The sequence below is a fragment of the Cetorhinus maximus genome, chromosome 12, assembly GCF_964194155.1.
Source record: "Cetorhinus maximus chromosome 12, sCetMax3.hap1.1, whole genome shotgun sequence".
Lineage (NCBI taxonomy): Eukaryota > Metazoa > Chordata > Chondrichthyes > Lamniformes > Cetorhinidae > Cetorhinus > Cetorhinus maximus.
In genome coordinates, this window is record NC_135890.1 from 61,354,744 (window position 1) to 61,378,222 (window position 23,479).

General features: G+C 49.0%; 1 long non-coding RNA gene across 1 annotated transcript in view; it reads right to left on the reverse strand.

Annotated features, from left to right (window-relative positions):
* Positions 1 to 1,070: 1,070 nt before the first annotated feature.
* LOC144687509 (uncharacterized) overlaps positions 1,071 to 23,479 on the reverse strand; it is a 246,013-nt gene continuing 223,604 nt past the window's right edge. The window contains exon 2 of the long non-coding RNA XR_013578163.1: positions 1,071 to 1,137. This is a non-coding gene — a long non-coding RNA (uncharacterized LOC144687509). The remainder of the gene's footprint in view (positions 1,138 to 23,479) is intronic.

The following is a 23,479-nucleotide window of genomic DNA, read 5'->3' on the forward strand; positions in this document are numbered from 1 at the left end:
CAAAAGATGTCACAGACAAAAGGGCAAAGAGGTGTTGAAGGTGGTGATATTATCTAAGGAATGTGCTAATTAAGGGTAGAAAGCAGGACAAGCAAGGTACAGATAGCCTTAGTGGAGGTGGGGTGGGGTGAAGGAATCGAAAAAGGCTAAAAGGTAGAGATAAAACCATGGATGGAAATACATTTAAAAATAATGGGAAAAGGTGGGAAAAGAAAAATCTATATAGATTCCTTGTTCCAGTCCTATTCCGGCCTCCTTTCACAACTCTTTCTCCGGTACATTGATGATTACTTCAGTGGTGCTTCATGCTCTCGTCTGGACCTGGAAAAATTTATTAATTTTGCTTCTAATTTCCACCCCTCCATCATTTTCACATGGTCCATCTCTGACACTTCCCTTCCCTTCCTTGACCTCTCTGTCTCAATTTCTGGTGATAGACTGTCCACCAATATACATTACAAGCCTACTGACTCCCACAGCTACCTCGACTACAGCTCCTAACACCCCACTTCCTGTAAAGACTCCATCCCGTTCTCTCAGTTCCTTCGCCTCCTTCACATCTGTTCTGATGATGCCACTTTCAAAAACAGTTCCTCTGACATGTCTTCCTTCTTCCTTAACCAAGGTTTTCCATCCACGGTGGTTGACAGGGCCCTCAACGGTGGTTGACAGGGCCCTCAACCGTGTCCGGCCCATCTCCCGCGCATCCACCCTCACACCTTCCTCTCCCTCCCAGAAACATTACACTTTACAGCCTTCCGGACTGAATATTGATTTCAACAATTTTAGATCGTGAACTCTCTCCTCCATCCCCACCCACTTTCCAATCCCCCCTTTTTTTTTTCTTTTTTACAATAATTTATATAGATTTTTTTTTTCCCAGCTATTTCCATTATTTTTAAATGTATTTCCATCCATTATTTTATCTCTACCTTTTAGCCTTTTTCGATTCCTTCACCCACCCCAACCCCACTAGGGCTATCTGTACCTTGCTTGTCCTGCTTTCTACCCTTAATTAGCACATTCCTCAGATAATATCACCACCTTCAACACCTCTTTGTCCTTTCATCTGTGACATCTTTTGGTTATCTCCACCTATCACTGGTCCTCTATCCAGCTCTACTTGTCCCACCCCCCCTTAAACCAGGTTATATTTCACCTCTCTTCTATTTTTACTTAGTTCTGTTGAAGGGTCATTAGGACCCGAAACGTTAACTGTGTTCCTCTCCGCAGATGCTGCCAGACCTGCTGAGTTTTTCCAGGTAATCTTTTCTGAATATTGTCCTCTTTCACACCACACACTAAACAATCTCTGAGCATGTCGTTCAGAGTTGTACTGAACTCACAATGTTCCATTAGCCGCTTCAGATTTGCCACATCACATGCAATTGTCTTGCCTGTGGGCCTATTTCACAAATTAATCCTGAACTTCTGCCTTGTGACTGAGGCTTGTGTTGAAAGTGACCCTTCACCCGGTCCCCTAATTCATCAAAATGCTTCGGGCCTGGGGCACTGGATGCCATCAAACTTTGAATCAGACTGTGGGTTTTGCTCCCACAAATACTCAAGAGGATCGCTTGCCTCTTCTCTTCCCCCGTAATCTTGTTCACTTGAAAAAAGAACGTGAGGTGTTCTATGTATTGAGACCAATCATTCAAAAGCATCAATTCTCCAAAATTTTGGCATTTTGAGAGAGGATAACTTCTTCAATTCTAACAGAGCTTGCTACTTACAATCACTGGGCAGGGCACAATGCCGATTTCTTTTTAGCTTGATTTCTTCTGTTCAAACCTGTTTTATATTCATTGCCAGTTTGTGGTAGGGTGGCTGAGTTGTGCTATTACTGATAGAGTTGATCCGTAGACACTTCTTTGGTGGAACCTTTAAGTTTATTTACAATATACTCAGCAGCAACTACACATGTGCTTTCAGCTCCAACTCCATCTCCACACTGACTGCTGAGGTAGCCCGTGCTATCACCTATTGGTTACTACAGATCATGTGATCTCACCTAACAAATATTATTTTTAAAGGTACAATACACACTAAATAAAACCATAGTTACTGCAAAGAGTCAGCATGGTTTTACAAAAGGGAAATCACGTTTAACCAAATTATTAGAGTTCTTTGAGGAAGTAACATGTGCTGTGGATAAAGGGGAACCGGTGGATGTACTGTACTTAGATTTTCAGAAGGCATTTGATAAAGTGCCATATCAAAGGTTATTGTGGAAAATAAAAGCTCATGGTATGGGGATAACATATTGGCATGGATAGAAGATTGGCTGGCTAACAGGAAGCAGAGAGTTTTAATGGTTTATCAGCCTCAACGGTATTACTCATGTGAAAACTGCACCCTACCACCCTTCCTCAAACGGACTGGCCAAAAGGGTGGTTCAAACATTCAAGGCAGGCATGAAAAACCCAACTGGCGATTCCTTGGCAACCAAGCTAGCACGCTTTCTTTTTCATTATAGGACTACCCTGTAATGCAACCTGTAGAGTTATTGTTGAAATGCCATCTCAGGACGAGATTGAGCTTAATAACGCTGAATTTAGAGGGGAAGGTGGAAAAGAATCAGGGGAGTCAGAAAACTAGATATGACTGGCATAGCTGCAAGAGGTAATTATATGCTTTTTATTTAAGTTTGATATTTTCTTTAACCTTTCTAGTTAACCATGGATGGTGTGTCTGTCCCTTGGACTTTTCTTACAGTGGAAAGTTTACTATAAACCTAAGTAGAATTTATGGGTGAACTTTAAGACAATGTAGTGGGTAGAGATATTTCTTCTGTTACTGTACAGGCTCAGGCTATTCCACAGGCCTGTGTTCTGAAGGATATTGGGACACACCAAAACATAGAAACATAGGAAACATAGAAACATAGAAACTAGGAGCAGGAGTAGGCCATTTGGCCCTTTGAGCCTGCTCCACCATTCATTATGATCATGGCTTTATCCAACTCAATAGCCTGCTCCCGCTTTCTCCCCATATCCTTTGATCCCTTTCGCCCCTAGAGCGATATCTAACTCCTTCTTGAAAACAATAGGAGAGGGGAAAGGGACAGTTTGGTTAAGATATCCGAAGATAATTCACAGGAAATTTTGCTTAATTTCATTATGAAGTCAAGAAAGAGTTTCTAAGAGTTTTTCCTGAGATCATGTCACTTGTATTTAACAAGTGTGAAGCAGAAGCTTGTGTGGACTGACACATATATCAACCTCGGCTGCTAAAATTTGAACCATTTAAAAACACTTGGGGCTGAATTTTGTTGCAAGGGCTGAAGTCCCACTGCTGGGGTCAAAAGTGGGAGGTGACCCCACTTCAGCAGACAGCAGGACCCAGAGCTGTATTTTGCTCATGATGGCCAATTAGGTGGCTACCACCACAGCTGCTATCCAATTAAGCATGATGACTGCCTCAACAGCTGCTGGCCCAATCAGAGGGTTGGCAGTACAGCAGCCTCAGCAAAGCCACCGTTAGTGATGGCCAGTGCAGAAGCTGCAGCTTTCAGGAGGGGCTGCCTCACTGTCCGGTTGCCTTTGAACACAGGTGAGTGGGGCTGGGGGATGCTGGGGTGAGGCAGGCCCTGGTGATCCAGGGGAGGGGTGGTGTTGCTGAGCACTGATGGCACCTGTTGCTTTGGGGGTGACTAGTGCCACCAAGGGGTTTCTCTGTGTGCCATGGAATGCTCATAAAGGAGGGCCACCATCTGGAGCACACTGGGCATCTGCTCGATCTTCCCACACAGCAGTGGACCCTCCCAGCACAGGCAAAATGCCTGGCGAGTCGAGTAGTGGCCCTTAATTGGCCTCCTAGCAGGCATATTGGCAGAACTGCCAACTTTACCACCCCTGGAAAAATGGCATGATGGCAGGAAAATACTTGCCCACCCCATTTTTCCAGCGTTCCTGCCACATAGCCCATCCTCCCTGCACTTTCCCCCACCCCCAACAAAAGGGCCTGGAAAATTCCAATAAGTTAGCCACAAAATGAGGAACAAAAAGAGGCACCAATGAGTGAGCTGCAAAACTGGGATCTCATGCCACTGTTCATTGTTTGAAATTACAAACAATGCTTGGCAGTTAACTGTCAGTCACCGTTAACTGGTGCATTCTCCATGACAATGCCTCCATTGACCAGAGTCTACTTGCCAGCCAATCAGCACTCTGTTCTCATACAATATAAAGTTGTTGCTTCCCATGACATTGATATTCTTGTGATTGTCCTGATGAGTGCAAGACAAAAAGCTTTGACAGATGTCTTTTTTCAACGATACATTTTAAGTGTTGTCACTGTTGTAAAATAGGAAGTGTGGCAGTCAATTTCCAGTCAGCAAGATCCCACAAGCAGCACTGTGGTAATGACAATGTAATCTGTTTCACTGATGTTGGTTGTGGGATAAATTTTGGCCAGGAAGGACACCAGGGATAACTGCTCTGCTGTTCTTCAATAGTGCCATGGGATCTTTGACACCCATTTGAGATGGAAAGTGGAGTCTCTGTTTAATGTACCATTTAAAAGGCAGTGCCTCTGACAGTGCAGAATCCCCTCAGTACCACAGCTATGTTCTCAGGGAATGGTGGAACAGTCTAAAAGGGTTAAATGGCATGTTCCTGTTCCAGTGGCTGACTACCTGTGTAGCTGCCTGACTACCTGTGTAGCTGCATGACTACCTGTGCAGCTACCTGACTACCTGTGCAGCTGCCTGACTACCTGTGCAGCTACCTGACTACCTGTGTAGCTGCCTGACTACCTGTGCAGCTACCTGACTACCTGTGCAGCTGCCTGAATACCTGTGTAGCTACCTGACTACCTGTGTAGCTACCTGACTACCTGCGTAGCTGCCTGACTACCTGCGCAGCTACCTGACTACCTGCGTAGCTGCCTGACTACCTGTGCAGCTGCCTGACTACCTGTGTAGCTGCCTGACTACCTGTGCAGCTGCCTGACTACCTGTGTAGCTGCATGACTACCTGTGCAGATACCTGACTACCTGTGCAGCTGCCTGACTACCTGTGCAGCTACCTGACTACCTGTGCAGCTACCTGACTACCTGTGCAGCTGCCTGAATACCTGTGTAGCTACCTGACTACCTGTGTAGCTACCTGACTACCTGCGTAGCTGCCTGACTACCTGCGCAGCTACCTGACTACCTGCGCAGCTACCTGACTACCTGCGCAGCTACCTGACTACCTGTGCAGCTGCCTGACTACCTGTACAGCTACCTGACTACCTGTGCAGCTACCTGACTACCTGTGCAGCTGCCTGACTACCTGTATAGCTACCTGACTACCTGTGTAGCTACCTGACTACCTGTGTAGTTACCTGACTACCTGTATAGCTACCTGACTACCTGTATAGCTACCTGACTACCTGTGTAGTTACCTGACTACCTGTATAGCTACCTGACTACCTGTGTAGCTACCTAACTACCTGTGCAGCTGCCTGACTACCTGTGTAGTTACCTGACTACCTGTATAGCTACCTGACTACCTGTATAGCTACCTGACTACCTGTGCAGCTTCCTGACTACCTGTGCAGCTACCTGACTACCTGTGTAGCTGCCTGACTACCTGTGCAGCTACCTGACTACCTGTGCAGCTACCTGACTACCTGTGCAGCTGCCTGACTACCTGTGCAGCTACCTGACTACCTGTGCAGCTACCTGACTACCTGTGCAGCTGCCTGACTACCTGTGCAGCTACCTGACTACCTGTGCAGCTGCCTGACTACCTGTGCAGCTACATGACTACCTGTGCAGCTACCTGACTACCTGTGCAGCTACCTAACTACCTGTGTAGCTGCCTGCCTACCTGTGCAGCTAGCTGACTACCTGTGTAGCTACATGACTACCTGTGCAGCTACCTGACTACCTGTGCAGCTACCTGACTACCTGTATAGCTACCTGACTACCTGCGTAGCTGCCTGACTACCTGTGCAGCTACCTGACTACCTGTAGAGCTACCTGACTACCTGTAGAGCTACCTGACTACTTGTGCAGCTACCTGACTACCTGTGCAGCTGCCTGACTACATGTATAGCTACCTGACTACCTGTAGAGCTACCTGACTACCTGTGCAGCTACCTGACTACCTGTATAGCTACCTGACTACCTGCGTAGCTGCCTGACTACCTGTGCAGCTACCTGACTACCTGTAGAGCTACCTGACTACCTGTAGAGCTACCTGACTACCTGTGCAGCTACCTGACTACCTGTGCAGCTGCCTGACTACCTGTGCAGCTGCCTGACTACATGTATAGCTACCTGACTACCTGTAGAGCTACCTGACTACATGTATAGCTACCTGACTACCTGCGTAGCTGCCTGACTACCTGTGCAGCTACCTGACTACCTGTAGAGCTACCTGACTACCTGTAGAGCTACCTGACTACCTGTGCAGCTACCTGATTACCTGTGCAGCTGCCTGACTACCTGGATAGCTACCTGACTACCTTTGTAGCTACCTGACTACCTGTGCAGCTGCCTGACTACCTGTGTAGCTGCTGGGGTTGGAAGGACGGAACGGGAATGGCACAAGAAACGAAACCCTGTGTTAATAGTGTTCCGACCCGGCTACTATCCTGGAGCTGGTGCTGCAGTAATACTGTAACCACATAGTTAAATTCACAAATGGCTTTGATTTCTGATCCCATGATTTCTAATACATTCAGAACCTTAGTTAGCTACTTGTTGCTAATCAGGTGGCAGTAATTCCTTTCTCCAACAACTATAGAATGACTTTGCCGTTACTATGGAAACGTGCTGATAATTAGCTCAGCTCATCACATCGGGCAGGTTGATAGTCAGCAGCACTGATTCATGGGGGCAATCAGCCTCAAATCTTTGTTGCGAATGTAAAATGTCAGCTCACCCATAACTCACTCTGCCATCCAAGGAGAGACATGCCCCAGTTTGGTGGAGGAAATGCAGCAGAATTCTCTCTGAGTTTGTGGTTACTGTCCTGGAAACCACTTATTCAGTTTGCTTGTCTACAAACGACTTCCCTGTAGACAGTTTGCCTTTACTTATTGTTTCCCTTACCCCCGCCTCACTCAACCAAACTGTCTCCCAAAGTCTGAATATGTGTCTAAGCTGTCAGCCCCAGCTCCTGCCTACTCATTGCTGTATACAATCTGCTGCTTCAACACAAATCGAGCTTCCCATCTGTTTCTTCACTTCAAATCTAAATATTTGTTTTCAATCCCTAATTAAACCTTAAGATAAAAGCAAAAAACTGCGGGTGCTGGAAATCCAAAACAAAAATAAAAATACCTGGAAAAACTCAGCAGGTCTAATTAAACCTTGTTCTCCCACTTCTTGAGCTTTGTCTTTTCGGAATGGATTAGTTTTTTTTTAATTTTAACTCATTCACTTTCTTTCTCTCCATTTGTCTTTTGTTATAACACTCAGTCAGCCAGCTTTCCTGCTGTGTTTTTCCTGGGAGCAGACATACCGATTCCACTAGCTCCCTCTGAAGTGCTCCCAGCAGCTCTGCTGGTGCTTATCTGGTCACTGGCCTCCCTACTGCAGCTGCAAACAATCCCATTCCTCTCCTGGCCAAGCAATAAATCCAACTCAGACACAACTGAAAGCTGCAGCATCACTTGTGTCACTGAATAGGAGATCTAAAGTATTATTTCTGATTGAATCCCTGAAAAAGGCATCGAAACTATGAGGAAATATATATCCCGTGAAATATTGTCAATTTCCTGATCCATTATCATTACAATAAAATCTTTTCTATGGTTTCAAGCTATTTTAGTATCAATTTAATATTTTTCTTTACAGTCACTAGGTAACCTTTCTGCGTTCTGGAGAACAGAATAATTGACGGATTATAACATTGTAATCTAAATAAAGGAGCTGTGTCTGGGACACTTTATATTTAAATAAGGGCAGTGCCCAACTGACTCTACATTCATTGTTCAGTAAACAGGGCCAGTTGGTAAATGCTGTGCAATTGCTTTATTTGCTCTCAGCCCACCTCCTGCGCTGTTGCTCACCAACAGTCAGGATTGTCGCACGCACCAGGTGATATTTATGACAGTTCTGCTGTAGTCTAAATGCTGCAATGTATTTCTCAGCATCATTGCAGTAAAATTTGTGTGTCAGAGGTGATGGATCACATGACTGACACAGGTAAAAATATTCAAACTTTTTGACTCTGAACACCATTTACAAACTTGCTTAAGGTGTAAGTATCTTTGCGCTCTCTCCTAAGCCCTTCACTCTCAGTTAATTACAGTTATAATAAGAAATAGTATTGAGCATGTGAACTACCACATGGTCAACATTTTTAGCCATTTAAGCCATTTCTCTGATGGGAGGTGCAACGGGGGAGGGGTTGCGGTTATTTGTCAAAGTTTTGGGATGTGATAGGAAGAACCCTACAGAAATTTCAGGCATTGGAATGGAAGCCCTGTATGTAAACAGTTGCCTGTGAGGATGTGGTTGTGGACTCTAGCCAGCTGTTGGTGCTGTGGAGTAAGTTTCTACAGCCATACTTTTAATGCCATCACCATTACTGCTGCCTCAATGAGGTTGATGAGGGTAATGCAGTTGATGTGGTGTACTTGGACTTCTAAAAGGCTTTTGATAAAGTACCAAATGATAGTCTTGTCAGCAAAGTCAAACCCCATGGAAGAAAAGGGAGAGTGGCAGCATGGATACAGAGCTGGTTGAGTGACAGGAAACAGTAGCAGTTAAGGGTTATTTTTCCAGTCTGGAGGAAGGTATTCAGTGGGGCTCCCCAGAGGCTTGTACTAAGATCATTGCTTTTCTTGATCAATATTAATGACCTAGACTTGGGCGAGCAGAATAAAATTGCAAATTTTTCAAATAATACCAACTCTAGAATTATTAATAGATTTTGGCCTGGATTTTCGCTGAGTCAAGCCAACTTGGTGTGCAGGACCTGATTCCAAGATTCCCACCCCGTTGCCCTTTCCAGCCATTTTGGTGGGTATGGGATAAGGATGTGGGCAGCCAGCCTGCATGTAGCACTCCTGCCCTTTCCAGCTCCATTGCAGGGGTGGACAGCTCAACCCCACCTCCCACCTTGCGGCAAGTATACACGTTTCAGGCCCTCTCAGAGGAGCAGTGAACCATGGGGGATCCCCAATCCCAAGTCATCACAGCCTTTTAACATTCCCATTGATATACATTGGTCCTATTACCTTCTCAAAAAGCTGTCAATCAACCACAGCCATTCATTGTATCAGTTTCAGAAGCCTTTCTCCACTTCAGACCTTATATTTTGTGTAAATAAACAGACAGGCAGTGAGAAAACTCTTCAAAGAAACAGCAGGTGTCAACCAAACAAAGCTTTCCCTCCCCTTGGCAGCTATATAAACATTGCTTGCTGAGATCTAAGTGCATTAGCAATCCTTGGAGCTCAGCCAGGCATTCATAATGAGGACATCTGTTCAACCTGCTTTTGTTGATAGATTTGTGAGATGGCCTCACTATTAATGCCTAAAGAGAGTAAAAAGATTCACATTGACTTTTCTGGTAGCAGCCATGGACAATCCTGATTTGCAAAGTGGGTGTCAAATAGACAAATGGCCCCATATTTTGTATATATAAAGGCTCTAATTTAGGTCCTCTATAGCTGTGGGGGAGCCTTCACCAATAGACAGACAATGCATCTCTGGCAAGGACTGAGCCCAGACACACCACCTGCCATATTGTACCCTGATTTATGCCTGTATAAATAGTTGAGTGCTCCAAATTCTAGCCCCTTATCTTCTGTAGCAATAATTCTGATGCTGCCCACAACCAGAATATCTTAGCAACACATGACTACACATGTTTTACTTTGCACTGGCTGTACAGATAGTTCTTATTTCACTGCACACAGCATAATAACCCACAAGTAAGAACTCCCTACTTGGCTATGCCACACATGTTGTAACTTGATGCCCTCTTTGTACATGACTGCATGTGGATATGGCTGAGACCTGAAATTCCTGCTTTGTAATTTTCACAAAGGGTCAACAAGCCTCGGGGAACTAGTTCCTTCTAACTGGAAAAAAGGTCAGGAGATGGTTCACAGCCAATTATTTCATAATGTTCTTTCTCCAAGAGGAGGATCACCCCAATTCTGGCTCCACTCAAACACTGCCAGAGAACTTGCTTCAATAACTTCATTCACTATTGTTATAAAAATAACATTTCCAATTGAAACAGAAATATTTCCAGGAACAGCCAAGTACCTTCACCCAGCAGAACAAAAGCACCTCAGACAACAGAAGGGAGCCTGGGTAAGACTTGGCCCCAGCTCCAGAAAATGTTCCACTTATCTTTAATTATGTCTACAGATGGCTGATCGTCCCAAAGCCAGGACCTCCACCATGTCGAGGGACAAGGGCAGCAGGCACAGGAGACACCGCTGTAGGGTTATTATTCTTAATGTATCCCTGTCTTTAGGGAAATAGCCTCTTAACTAGTTTATAACCTTCAGTGGAAATAAGAATCACAGAAACTGGTATTAAGATTACTAATATGTTATTCAATTGCCAAACAATAACGAGTAACTGCTCTAAGCAATGCTCACGACTGTGTACAGGATTGACACTGTTTTGAGGTAAATGAGACCTTTGCTCTTTTCTTGTTTCAGTGTCTGAGTCCTGACCTTTCCAGTTCTGTGCCTGTTTTCTGTTTGTTTACCCAGCAGCAGACAGAGGTGCGAGGTTTGTTGCTGTTACAGTCCAAACCATTATCTTCCTGTTTCCTGTCTCTCTCAACAAAAACAAAAATCTGTTCTTTATTGTTAACTGACAGCCTGAGTTTTCCACTTGCCAAAGTGTCAAAAGTTCATGATGTTTAAATGACCCAAAACAATCCTGTACCCAAACCGCCACCTGGAAGTCCCCCTCCAAGTCACTCAGCATCCTGACTTGGAAATATATCGCCGTTCCTTCACTGTCGCTGGGTCAAAATCCTGGTACTACCCCCCCCCACCAACAGCACTGTGGGTGTACCTATACCACAGGGACTGCAATGGCTCAAGAAGGCAGCTCACCACCAACTTCTCAAGGGCAACTAGGGATGGACTGGCCTTACCAATTACTCCAATATCCCAGGAATTAATTTTTAAAATAGTCAAAGGGAAGTAAAGTCCAGTGGGCTGTAAATAGCTGGTGACTTTGGTATTGTCCATTTTTGTCCAGCATCCTCTGAGTCTAGCCCAACGCTGAAAAGCCTGGTCGTGCCATGGTGAGGGACTATCAGCTACTAAAGGTAAGAGTGTATTGGAAGGTGGAAACTGTGATGTTTCTGATTCAAGCAGACACATGTTGCAAATGGGTAACACAGATAATTGTCATGCATCAAGGCTGGAAAGCACATTTAAATTGTTTTTCGTTTTAGTAATGAAAGGTAACAGGTGGGTAATTCCTCCTGAAAAAAAGGAGGCGGCAGTAGTAACATTGGAGAGGATAAAATGATTAAAGAGGAGATACTTAAAGGGCTAGCAGTCTTCAAAGGAGAAACATCACCCAGTCCAGGTGGGATCGACCTGAGGATGCTGAGGGACATAGGGGCTGAAATGTTACAGGTTCTGGCCACAATCTTTCAATCATCATTGTACATGGGGGTAGAGTTTGAGGATTCGAGAATCACAAATGTTACACCTGTTTAAAAAAGAGGGGATGGATAAAAATGACAAGCACAGGCCAGTCAGCATAATTGCAATAGTAGTGAACCTTTCAGAAACATTTGTCCTGTGATAGTTACTGGGCAGGTTTTTGGGGTGGGGTTGAAGTTATGGTCACAAACCCAGAAGTTGGGAGGGTCGGGGAGTGTTTTTGCGAGAGGTGGGGTGGAAATAAGGAGAATCAGAGCTTGTGAGGGAGTTGTGGATCTGCAATCCTGATAACTGATGTCGGGCTAACTGACGTGTATTCCCAGTTTTCACCCTCCTTCCTTTCTTGAATAGCGATGTTACATTTGCTAACTTTCAATCTGCTGGAACTGTTCTAGAAACTAGAGAATTTTGTAAAATCATAATCAACTCATCTCTAAAGCGACCTCTCTTAGAACCTTAGGGTATAGACCATCAGGTCCTGGGCATTTGTCAGATTTTAGCCCCTTGAGTTTCTCCAATACTTTTTCTCTGCTGATATTAATTACCTGAACTTCCTCTCTCTCGTTAGCACCTAGGTCACCTTCTATTTCTGATATGCAACTTCTACTGTGAAGACAGACACAAAATATTTGTTCAAAGTCTCTGCTATTTCCTCATTCCCTATAATAATTTCTCCTATCTCTGCTTCCAAGGTGCCAATGTTTATTTGGGCTACTCCCCTCCTTTTCAGATTCTTATAAAAGCTAATTGAAAACCTGTTTTTATATTCCTGGCCAATTCACTCTCACATACTATTGCTTCCCCTTTTTATCAACTTTTTGGTGGCCCATTGCTGATTTTTACAACACTCCCAATCCTTAGACTTACTAGTATTCTTTTCAACCTTATAAGCCTCTTCTTTTAATCTAATACTATCCTTAATTTCCAATGAGCAATCTTTCTTGCTGAGTTTTTTTTAACTGGATTGTAATTTTGTTGACAACTTTTGAATTGTTTCTTTAAATGTTTTCCACTATTTATTTACTGCCATTGCTTTTAAACTATTTACCCAATCAACCTTAGCCAGCTCTCCCCTCATACCAATGTAATTGGCATTGTTTAAGTTTACAATTCTTGCTTGTGATTGGAGTATGTCACTCTTAATGCGAAATTCAATTGTATTATGATCATTATTTCTCAGCGGATCTTTTACTATGAGATTACAAATTAACCCTGCCTCTTGCACAATACTAGACCCATAAAACTTTATCTCTTGTTGGCACCACAACATATTGCTCCAGGAAACCATTAATACTTTTTCTTTCATCAAACCAACTGGAAGACAAATCGTATCATCAGCAACCATCAATGACTGAACTGCCCCAGTGTCTCTCAAAATATTAATTTGTTTACTTGTTTTGTTGGTGGAGTAAGACAATACTTCCCCCTTCAAGACTAAAGCTCCATAACCTCCAGTAACCTGCCTCACTTAATCAGTATTCACAGAAGAATCTCCTTGGCACCCTGAACCATTTCTACCACTATGATAGGTTCTAAGGGAACACTTTGCAATTGTACTATTGCTATTGTTTTACCACCCATCTCCTTTACTGGCCTGGTCTTTTCTGAAGACTTCTTAAGTGTTCCTATTAATGCCACCATTTTACCATTCAACTTACAACAATTTGCTTTTACATGCCCTGTCTTGTGGCAATGAAAGCTTACTAGTTTCTTTACACCACTTTCATTCCCAATACTATCATTTTTATTGACTGGAACAGCCTCTCCCTTCTCTTTAAAGTCAGGCTCTGTTCTAGTCTTCCAGCTTCCCTGTGGATCTATAAATTGAGATCTATTGCCCCCAAGCTGTCTATGTGATATATCATACCCATCTGCCAGAATTGCAGCTTCCCTTATTTTTGAAACCTTGCAGTCTTTCAGGTATGGCCTAATGATTATGGGGATGCTGTTTTGAAAATTTTCCATTGTCATTAGCTCTCTCACATTCTCAAAATTCTGTTCAAGATTCAGTGCCCAGAATTAGCTAATCCACAGCATTGCTCTCTCCCTGGAAAATGCCACAGACATTTCATTTGGCTTTTCTTTAAATTTTGAAATTTCAACTGATATTCTTCGAGGACAAGCTTATAAGTGCTAAGTACTGCAGTTTTAAAGGTCTTATAATTTGAGGATTGTTCTTCCGAAAGGCGAGAATTATCATCCATTGCTTTCCTACCAAAACACTCTGCAAAATAAGAGTCTGTCTGTCCTTTGGCCACTCCCACTTTGTAGTCATTTTTTTCAAATGAGATAAAATATCTCTCAACTCCTTCCTCAGTGAATGGATGCATTAGGCAAAGATTCTTGGTTGTATCAAAGCTCAGAATGGGACTCAACACATCACCCCTTTCAAACTGTAATCTAAACTTTCTATTTCCAGGGCAAATTGTCTCTCTTCCCTTTCTCCTTGAAACTCTCTGTCTCTTTCCTTATCCCTTCCCTCACTTGCTAACTCCTTTCTTTGGAGTTCAATTTCAAACTTTCGCATTTTCGTTTCTTTTGCTCTTTCCTTTCCTTTTCCCTCTCTTTCTATTTCAAGCTGCTTCATCTGTATCTGAGTTTTAGCCAATTCAAGCTGCATTCTACCAGCATCAGGCATTTCTTCTTCCAATCCCAGATTTTGTACTGTTACATCAATTATATCTGTTTTTTTAGCCCTTGCTTTTAACTCTAACTTCAACATTTCCACTAATGCTATTAACCTACCCTTGGTTAATTGGTGTAAATCTTCCCTCTCCAAAAAAGCCATAGCAATTGACAAAGGCATAGCTGTTTTTTCAATAAGTATGGCAAAATTCACTGTGAGATCCTGTTGGCCTTAAATTTAGCAAGTCCCTGCACCGGTATCCGTCTATGGATTCAAAATCCCGGATGAGCCCCAAATTTTGTTACGGTTCCAAACCAGACTCAAAATTTGCTTACGGTCCTGGGCAAGACCCACAATTTTGTCACGATTCCAGTCGAAACCCCCAAACTTTAGTTACAATCCAGTTATGGGCCAGTTATTTTTGTATTAAAGTAGATGACATTTGAAATCCCAGTTGTTTACAAAGAGAACGAAGCCACATGATTACATAGTTTTAAACAATCAGAAGAACTTTTCCTTTACAAAAGTCAGCAAAGCAAACAGTCAACACCATCTATAATATACTCTAACATATAGAGATAACATGAGGTAAACAAGAAGTAACAGGGAATCTGTGGCCAAACACACCACAAACTATACATTAAATGGTAGACCCAACCAACCAGATCTCATGAATTTTGCAGCAACCTACCCTGACATCGATAATCACTGTGGGTCACAAAATTTCTTTTAAATGCTGTATTCCTCATGAGGGATTTCAGCTCCTATCTTTCAAGGATCTAGCTTCTGATTTCCCTCAACAGCAACTCTAACTCAGAATGCACCAATGACTGCTCGCCTCCCAGTTGCTCAATCTCTTTTCCCGAGACTGTATCTCACTGAGTTCATAAGGCTGGACTCCAGCAACTAATTACCAACACAACCTCAGCACTCTAGCTGTTCTGAGCAGAACACTACTCCCCCTGAGCCTCCATGATCCCAATTCTCAGCAGCACTGAGTTACCATTAGGTCCCGGGGCTTCTGTGAGCCCCAGCCTCCTCAGCAGCATGGACCTCATGGTAGCACTTCAGCCGCATGGAGCTGACCTTCCTCTTCATCTGCTCCCAACAAACTGACTCTTGACTCAGTGTAACCTATTAATATCTCCCAACAGGGTTCCTCCCCATTCCTAAGCAGAATTTGATGTATGGGTAAATTCTGTACCATAAATGTCACAATCTCCAGTCAACCAAAGTTCACCCCCACAGGTGCTAACTTTCAAAAACACACAGACAAAAAAAAATCCAAAAACTATCAATTCCCTCACAATAGCAGCCCCTGATTTAATAATTGTAACAGCAAGTGTCAAATTGGCTCATTTTTTATTCCCATGAGGCAGAGGTTGTGGTTTCCAGCCAGTTTTTCAGCACCGAATCCAGCTCGACATTTCAAGAAGGACGTCCTCTATTTTGGAGGTGACATCTTTTGGATGAGACATTAAAGCCAGGCTGTGTATTTCCTCTCAGGCCCAGGGCATTTACTAAAATGTTGCAGATACTGGAAATCCAAAAGATGGAAATATTCAGCAGGGCACTGATGGGTTATTGACCTTACATACTAACTCTACAATCCTCTGTCCAGAGATGCGAACTGATCTGCGTATTTCCAGTTTTTTTCTGTTTATCTGGTCATTATCATATTGCTGTTAGCGGGAGCTTGCTGTGTGCAAATTGGCTGCTGTATTTCCTACATTACAACAGTGACTACACTTCAAATATACTTTTGCTGTGAAGCACTTTGAGACATAACGAGATTTTAAAAGGTGCAATTTAAATGGTAGTTCATTCCTGCTCTCGTGGACCCCACAAAAATGATTCAACACTTACTTTCACCCCACCTCTTTGGCCCCATTGCCCCGGGAACTGATCAGAGTGACCATGGTGTAACTGCCAACCAGTTCCAACCACTACATCATAGGCCCTAGATTTCCAAATAAAAAGCGGCCTTCTGTTGGAAACAGGCGGGCACTTTGGACACCTGGCAGAAGGCCCCTTTCAAAATTACAGCAGCCACGTAGCCAGTATTATCGGGATGGTGACGGCACAGACTGACGGCACTCTGAGGCTATTAACAGCAGCCAGATTTCCCATGGGGGCTGTTTGAAACCTGGCCCCCGCCTCTCTACCTGACATCAATCCAAAACCAGGCTCCTTTACTCCTGGCTCTCAATAACATTCCATTATATGGAATAGGGGATGTTGGGATATAGAATGGCTGTAAACACTTTGCCTGCGGTAATACTTTCATAAAACATCCTCTCTTTTTGAAGACGCGTAACCATTTCATTTGTTGCCGATTTTGCTTGTGGACTTATTGCAGTTATTTATAGAAATAGAGATGCTGTGGCTCCAGCATCTCAGGAGAAAATGAGTGTGACGATAGCTCCGAGATCAATGAGTGCATTGAACTCATTATCTGGCAGAGATTCACTGAGGTTTTTGTTTACTTTTTCAGTGATTCCATTGGAAACAACTACAGTCCTGCAGCCAGAAAGTACTCAACTTACCGTATCTACAAACTCCTCAGTTCCTGCGGTAAGACTATATAGAAGCTGGCATCCTACAATCTACGATGGTCACTTAACAGGAATCAATGCTGAACAAATTTTGTACAAAGGCCTGCAATTCCGGAGTCGTGGAGATTCCATGGTGTATCCAAAATGGGGGGTGGATTCCGGATCCAGAGGTTCCGCCCCCATATCCGGCAGGAGCCATTTTTGCTGGTGGGGAGATCGGTGGGGGGGGAAGTGACTCCCACATGTGGGAAACCCAAACTCAGCAGAGGGCCATTTGAACTCAGTGTTGAGTTACCAGAGTGGGAGGCTGTAAATTCAAAGAGGCTATTAAAGGGTTAGATGTTGTTGATATGGGATTGTGAAGACCAATATTTGTTTTTATAAGGGGTTAAGTACTTGAGGATTTTTAATTGTCTTGAAAGAGGTTTCATGAATTAGAGTGTTTTATTATATAGTAGAGACCATAATAGATATTTAGAAATGTATTTTATTTCATCTCAGCATGGCTCCTGAGGCCTGCCCAGGGTGGATACAGGGTAAGTTAGCATAGGGCCTGTAAGGGGTCATGGGGGCAGGTATGGGTCATAAGTAGGCATGGAAGACATGAGAGGTCATTGCGTGGGTGGGGAGTATGGGGTGGCATGAGTTGGCATGTATTGGCATGGGAAGTGGATGAGGCGGTGAGGGGGTGTGAGGGGCGAGGGCCTAGAGCACCTAATGTTTAATAACACAGCTGGGACAAAGTCTCAGAGAACCGAGGCAGGCCTTTTAACCAGCCCACCTCAGCACTCAGCAGCTCCTGTGGCTGCCCCCGGTCTGCATGCTGGGTTGGCAGGCCGGACTCCATCCCATACCCGACCCCTCCGCCCAGAGCAAGATTCGTCTCATTCATGGCACTGATCCCCAAAGCAGGTGCAGCAAGCCGGGAAATTTCCCAGCTCGGTGCATCTCCTGTGGGGGTGAAAATCCAGGCAGAATCCAGGCTTGATCTAATTTTGTAATTGAGATTTGGAATTCCGTCCTAAATATCGTGGTCTCTTTAACTTGCTTTCCTCCATGAGGATATACCTTACAACCTGCATGTTTGGACAAACCTTTGGTCATCTGCCCTAACATTGCCTTAGGTGCCTCAGGGTAAAATTATATTTTGTAATGTTCCTGGGAAGCAACTTGGGATGTTATATGATATTAAGTGTGCTATATAAACAGAAACTGTTGATGTTGTCTCAATGCGCGGTGTGTGTGAGGTATGTCTCTGTGTGAGGAGTGGAGGGGGGAGTGTGGTCTGTGTGTGGGGGGGAGTGTGGTCTGTGTGGGGGGGGAGTGTGGTCTGTGTGGGGGGGGAGTGTGGTCTGTGTGGGGGGGAGAGTGTGGTCTGTGTGTGGGGGGGAGTGGGGTCAGTGTGGGTGGGGGGAGTGTGGTCTGTGTGGGGGGGGGGAGTGTGGTCTGTGTGGGGGGGGGAGTGTGGTCTGTGAGGGAGGGGGAGTGGGGTCAGTGAGGGTGGGGGGAGTGCGGTCTGTGTGGGTGGGGGGAGTGCGGTCTGTGTGGGGGGGGGGGGAGTGTGGCCTGTGTGTGGGGGGGAGTGTGGTCTGTGTGTGGGGGGAGTGTGGTCTGTGTGTGGGGGGGAGTGTGGTCTGTGTGGGGGGGGAGTGTGGTCTGTGTGGGGGGGGAGTGTGGTCTGTGTGGGGGGGGAGTGTGTTCTGTGTGGGGGGTGAGGGAGTGTGGTCTGTGTGGGGGGGATGTGCGGTCTGCATGGTGGGGGAGTGGGGTCAGTGTGGGTGGGGGAGTGTGGTCTGCGTGGGGGGGGGAAGTGGGGTCAGTGTGGTGGGGGGGGGTGGGGGGAGTGTGGTCTGTGTGTGGAGGGGAGTGTGGTCCGTGTGTGAGGGAGGAGTGTGGTCTGTGTTGGGCGGAGTGTGGTCTGTGTGGGGGGGAGTGTGGTCTGTGTTGGGCGGAGTGTGGTCCGTGTTGGGCGGAGTGTGGTCCGTGTGGGGGGGAGTGTGGTCCGTGTGGGGGGGAGTGTGGTCCGTGTGGGGGGAGTGTGGTCCGTGTGGGGGGGAGTGTGGTCCGTGTGGGGGGGAGTGTGGTCCGTGTGGGGGGGAGTGTGGTCCGTGTGGGGGGGAGTGTGGTCCGTGTGGGGGGGAGTGTGGTCCGTGTGGGGGGGAGTGTGGTCCGTGTGGGGGGGAGTGTGGTCCGTGTGGGGGGGAGTGTGGTCCGTGTGGGGGGGAGTGTGGTCCGTGTGGGGGGGAGTGTGGTCGTGTGGGGGGGAGTGTGGTCCGTGTGGGGGGGAGTGTGGTCCGTGTGGGGGGGAGTGTGGTCCGTGTGGGGGGAGTGTGTCCGTGTGGGGGGGAGTGTGGTCCGTGTGGGGGGGAGTGTGGTCCGTGTGGGGGGGAGTGTGGTCCGTGTGGGGGGGAGTGTGGTCTGTGTGGGGGGGACGGTGTGGTTTGTGTGGGGGGGGAATGTGGTCTGTGTGGGGGGGAGTGTGGTCTGTGTGGGGGGGTGTGTTGTCTGAGGGGGGGGGAGTGTGGGCTGTGTTGGGGGGGGGAGTGTGGTCTGTGTGGGGGGGAGTGTCCTCTGTGTGTGTGGGGGACTGTGGTCTGTGTGGTGGGGGGGGGAGTGTGGTCTGTGTGTGGGGGGGGAGTGTGGTCTGTGTGTGGGGGGGAGTGTGGTCTGTGTGGCGGGGGGAGTGTGGTCTGTGTGTGGTGGGGGGAGTGTGGTCTGTGTGTGGGGGGAGTGTGGTCTGTGTGGCGGGGGGAGTGTGGTCTGTGTGGGGGGGAGTGTGGTCTGCGTGGGTGGGTGAGTGTGGTCTGTGTGAGGGGGGTAGAGTGGTTTGTGTGTGGTGGGGAGTGTGGTTTGTGTGTGGGGGGGAGCGTGGTCTGTGTGTGGGGGGGAAGTGTGGTCTGTGTGTGGGGGGAGTGTGGTCTGTGTGTGGGGGGGAGTGTGGTCTGTGTGTGTGGGGGGGGGGTGTGGTCTGTGTGTGGGGGGGGGAGTGTGGTCTGTGTGTGGGGGGGAGAGTGGTCTGTGTAGGGGGGCCGTGTGGTCTGTGTGGTGAAGGGGTGTGTTCTGTTTGGGGGGGGGAGTGTGGTCTGTGTGGGGGGGTGTGTTGTCTGAGGGGGGGGGAGTGTGGGCTGTGTTGGGGGGGGGAGTGTGGTCTGTGTGGGGGGGGAGTGTCCTCTGTGTGTGTGGGGGACTGTGGTCTGTGTGGTGGGGGGGGAGTGTGGTCTGTGTGTGGGGGGGGAGTGTGGTCTGTGTGTGGGGGGGGAGTGTGGTCTGTGTGGCGGGGGGAGTGTGGTCTGTGTGTGGTGGGGGGAGTGTGGTCTGTGTGTGGGGGGGAGTGTGGTCTGTGTGGTGGGGGGAGTGTGGTCTGTGTGGGGGGGGAGTGTGGTCTGCGTGGGTGGGTGAGTGTGGTCTGTGTGAGGGGGGGAGTGTGGTCTGCGTGGGTGGGGGAGTGTGGTCTGTGTGAGGGGGGTAGAGTGGTTTGTGTGTGGTGGGGAGTGTGGTTTGTGTGTGGGGGGGAGCGTGGTCTGTGTGTGGGGGGGAAGTGTGGTCTGTGTGTGGGGGGAGTGTGGTCTGTGTGTGGGGGGGAGTGTGGTCTGTGTGTGTGGGGGGGGGGTGTGGTCTGTGTGTGGGGGGGGAGTGTGGTCTGTGTGTGGGGGGGGAGTGTGTTCTGTGTGGGGGGGGAGAGTGGTCTGTGTGGGGGGGCCGTGTGGTCTGTGTGGTGAAGGGGTGTGTTCTGTTTGGGGGGGGGAGTGTGGTCTGTGTGGGGGGGGAGAGTGGTCTGTGTGGGGGGCGGGTGGTCTGTGTGGGGGTGGGGAGTGTGGTCTGTGTGTGGGGGGGAGTGTGGTCTGTGTGTCGGGGGGAGTGTGGTCTGTGTGTGGGGGGGAGTGTGGTCTGTGTGTGGGGGGGGTGTGTGGTCTGTGTGTGGGGGGGAAGTGTGGTCTGTGTGTGGGGGGAGTGTGGTCTGTGTGTGGGGGGGAGTGTGGTCTGTGTGTGTGGGGGGGGGTGTGGTCTGTGTGTGGGGGGGGGAGTGTGGTCTGTGTGTGGGGGGGGAGTGTGTTCTGTGTGGGGGGGTTGCAGTCTGTGTGGGGGGTAGGGTGTGGTTTGTGCGGGGGGGGTGAGTGTGGTCTGTGTGGGGTGGGAGTTTGGCCTGTGTGTGGGGGCGGAGTGTGGTCTGTGTGGGGGGGGAGTGTGGTCTGTGTGTGAGGGGGCAGTGTGGTCTGTGTGTGGGGGGGGGAGTGTGGTCTGTGTGTGGGGGCGGAGTGTGGTCTGTGTGGGGGGGGAGTGTGGTCTGTGTGTGGGGGGGGAGTGTGGTCTGTGTGTGGGGGGGGAGTGTGGTCTGTGTGTGGGGGGGGAGTGTGGTCTGTGTGTGGGGGGGGAGTGGGGTCAGTGTGGGGGGGGGGGAGTGTGGTCTGTGTGGGGGGGGGAGTGTGGTCTGTGTGGGGGGGGGGAGTGTGGTCTGTGTGGGAGGGGAGTGGGGTCAGTGAGGGTGGGGGGAGTGCGGTCTGTGTGGGTGTGGGAGGAGTGAGGCCTGTGTGTGGGGGGGGAGTGTGGTCTGTGTGTTGGTGGGGGGAGTGTGGTCTGTGTGTAGGGGGAGAGTGTGGTCTGTGTGTAGGGGGGGAGTGTGGTCTGTGTGTGGGGGGGGAGTGTGGTCTGTGTGTTGGGGTTGGGAGTGTGGTCTGTGTGGGTGGGAGTGTGGTCTGTGTGTGGGGGGGGGAGTGTGCTCTGTGTGGGGGGGATGCGGTCTGTGTGGGGGGTACGGTGTGGTTTGTGTGGGGGCGGTGAGTGTGGTATGTGTGGGGTTAGAGTTTGGTCTGTGTGTGGGGGGGGAGTGTGGTCTGTGTGTGGGGGGGGAGTGTGGTCTGTGTGTGGGGGGGGCGTGTGGCCTGTGTGTGGGGGGGGAGTGTGGTCTGTGTGGGGGGGGCGTGTGGTCTGTGTGTGGGGGGGGATTGTGGTCTGTGTGTGGGGGGGGCGTGTGGCCTGTGTGTGGGGGGGGAGTGTGGTCTGTGTGGGGGGGGGGCGTGTGGTCTGTGTGTGGGGGGGGAGTGTGGTCTGTGTGTGTGGGTGGGAGTGTGATCTGTGTGGGGGGGGAGTGTGGTCTGTGTGGGGGGGGGAGTGTGGTCGGTGTGTGGGGGGGGGGAGTGTGGTCTGTGTGGGGGGGAGTGTGGTCTGTGTGGGGGGGGGAGTGTGGTCGGTGTGTGGGGGGGGGAGTGTGGTCTGTGTGGGGGATGGAGTGTGGTCTGTGTGTGGTGGGGGGGAGTGTGGTCTGTGTGGGTGGGGGGAGTGTGGTCTGTGTTGGGGGTGTGTGGACCGTGTGTGGGGGGGGGGAGTGTGGTCTGTGTGGGGGGGAGTGTGGTCTGTGTGGGGGGGTGTGTGGACTGTGTGTGGGGGGAGTGTGGTCTGTGTGGGGGGGCAGTGTGGTCTGTCTGGGGGGGGCAGTGTGGTCTGTGTGTGGGGGGGGGAGGGTGGTCTGTGTGTAGGGGGGGAGAGTGGTCTGTGTGTTGGGGGGGAGTGTGATCTGTGTGTGTGGGGGGGAGTGTGATCTGTGTGTGTGGGGGGGAGTGTGATCTGTGTGTGTGGGGGGGAGTGTGATCTGTGTGTGTGGGGGGGAGTGTGATCTGTGTGTGTGGGGGGGAGTGTGATCTGTGTGTGTGGGGGGGAGTGTGGTCTGTGTGGGGGGGGAGTGTGGTCTGTGTGTGGGGGAGTGTGGTCTGTGTGGGGGGGGGAGTGTGGTCTGTGTGGGGGGCGGAGTGTGGTCTGTGTGGGGGGGGGGAGTGTGGTCTGTGTGGGGGGGGGGAGTGTGGTCTGTGTGGGGGGGGAGTGTGGTCTGTGTGGGGAGTGTGTGGTCTGAGGGGTGGAGTGTGGTCTGTGTGGGGGGTGGAGTGTGGTCTGTGTGGGGGGTGGAGTGTGGTCTGAGAGTGGGGGAGTGTGGTCTGTGTTGGGGGAGTGTGGTCTGTGTGTGGGGGGGGGAGTGTGGTCTATGTGGGGGGGGAGTGTGGTCTGTGTGTGGGGGGGAGTGTGGTCTGTGTGGGGGTAGTGTGGTCTGTGTGGGGGTAGTGTGGTCTGTGTGGGGCGGTGTGTTGTCTGAGGGGGGAGTGTGGTCTGTGTGGGGGGGAGTGTGGTCTGTGTGGGGGGGGAGTGTGGTCTGTGTGGGGGGGGGAGTGTGGTCTGTGTGGGGGGGGAGTGTGGTCTGTCTGGGGGGGGGGAGTGTGGTCTGTGTGTGGGGGGGAGTGTGGTCTGTGTGTGGGGGAGTGTGGTCTGTGTGGGGGGGGGAGTGTGGTCTGTGTGGGGGGGGGAGTGTGGTCTGTGTGGGGGGGGGGAGTGTGGTCTGTGTGGGGGGGGGGAGTGTGGTCTGTGTGGGGGGGGGAGTGTGGTCTGTGTGGGGGGGGAGTGTGGTCTGTGTGGGGGGGGGAGTGTGGTCTGTCTGGGGGGGGGGAGTGTGGTCTGTGTGTGGGGGGGAGTGTGGTCTGTGTGGGGGGGAGTGTGGTCTGTTTGGGGGGGAGTGTGGTCTGTGTGTGGGGGGAGTGTGGTCTGTGTGGTGGGGGGGAGTGTGGTCTGTGTGGGGGGGAGTGTGGTCTGTTTGGGGGGGAGTGTGGTCTGTGTGTGCAGGGGAGGGTGTGGTTTCTGTGGGGGGGGAGTGTCATCTGTTTTGGGGTGGGGAGTGTGGTCTGTGTGGGGGGGACGGTGTGCTTTGTGTGGGTGGGAATGTGGTC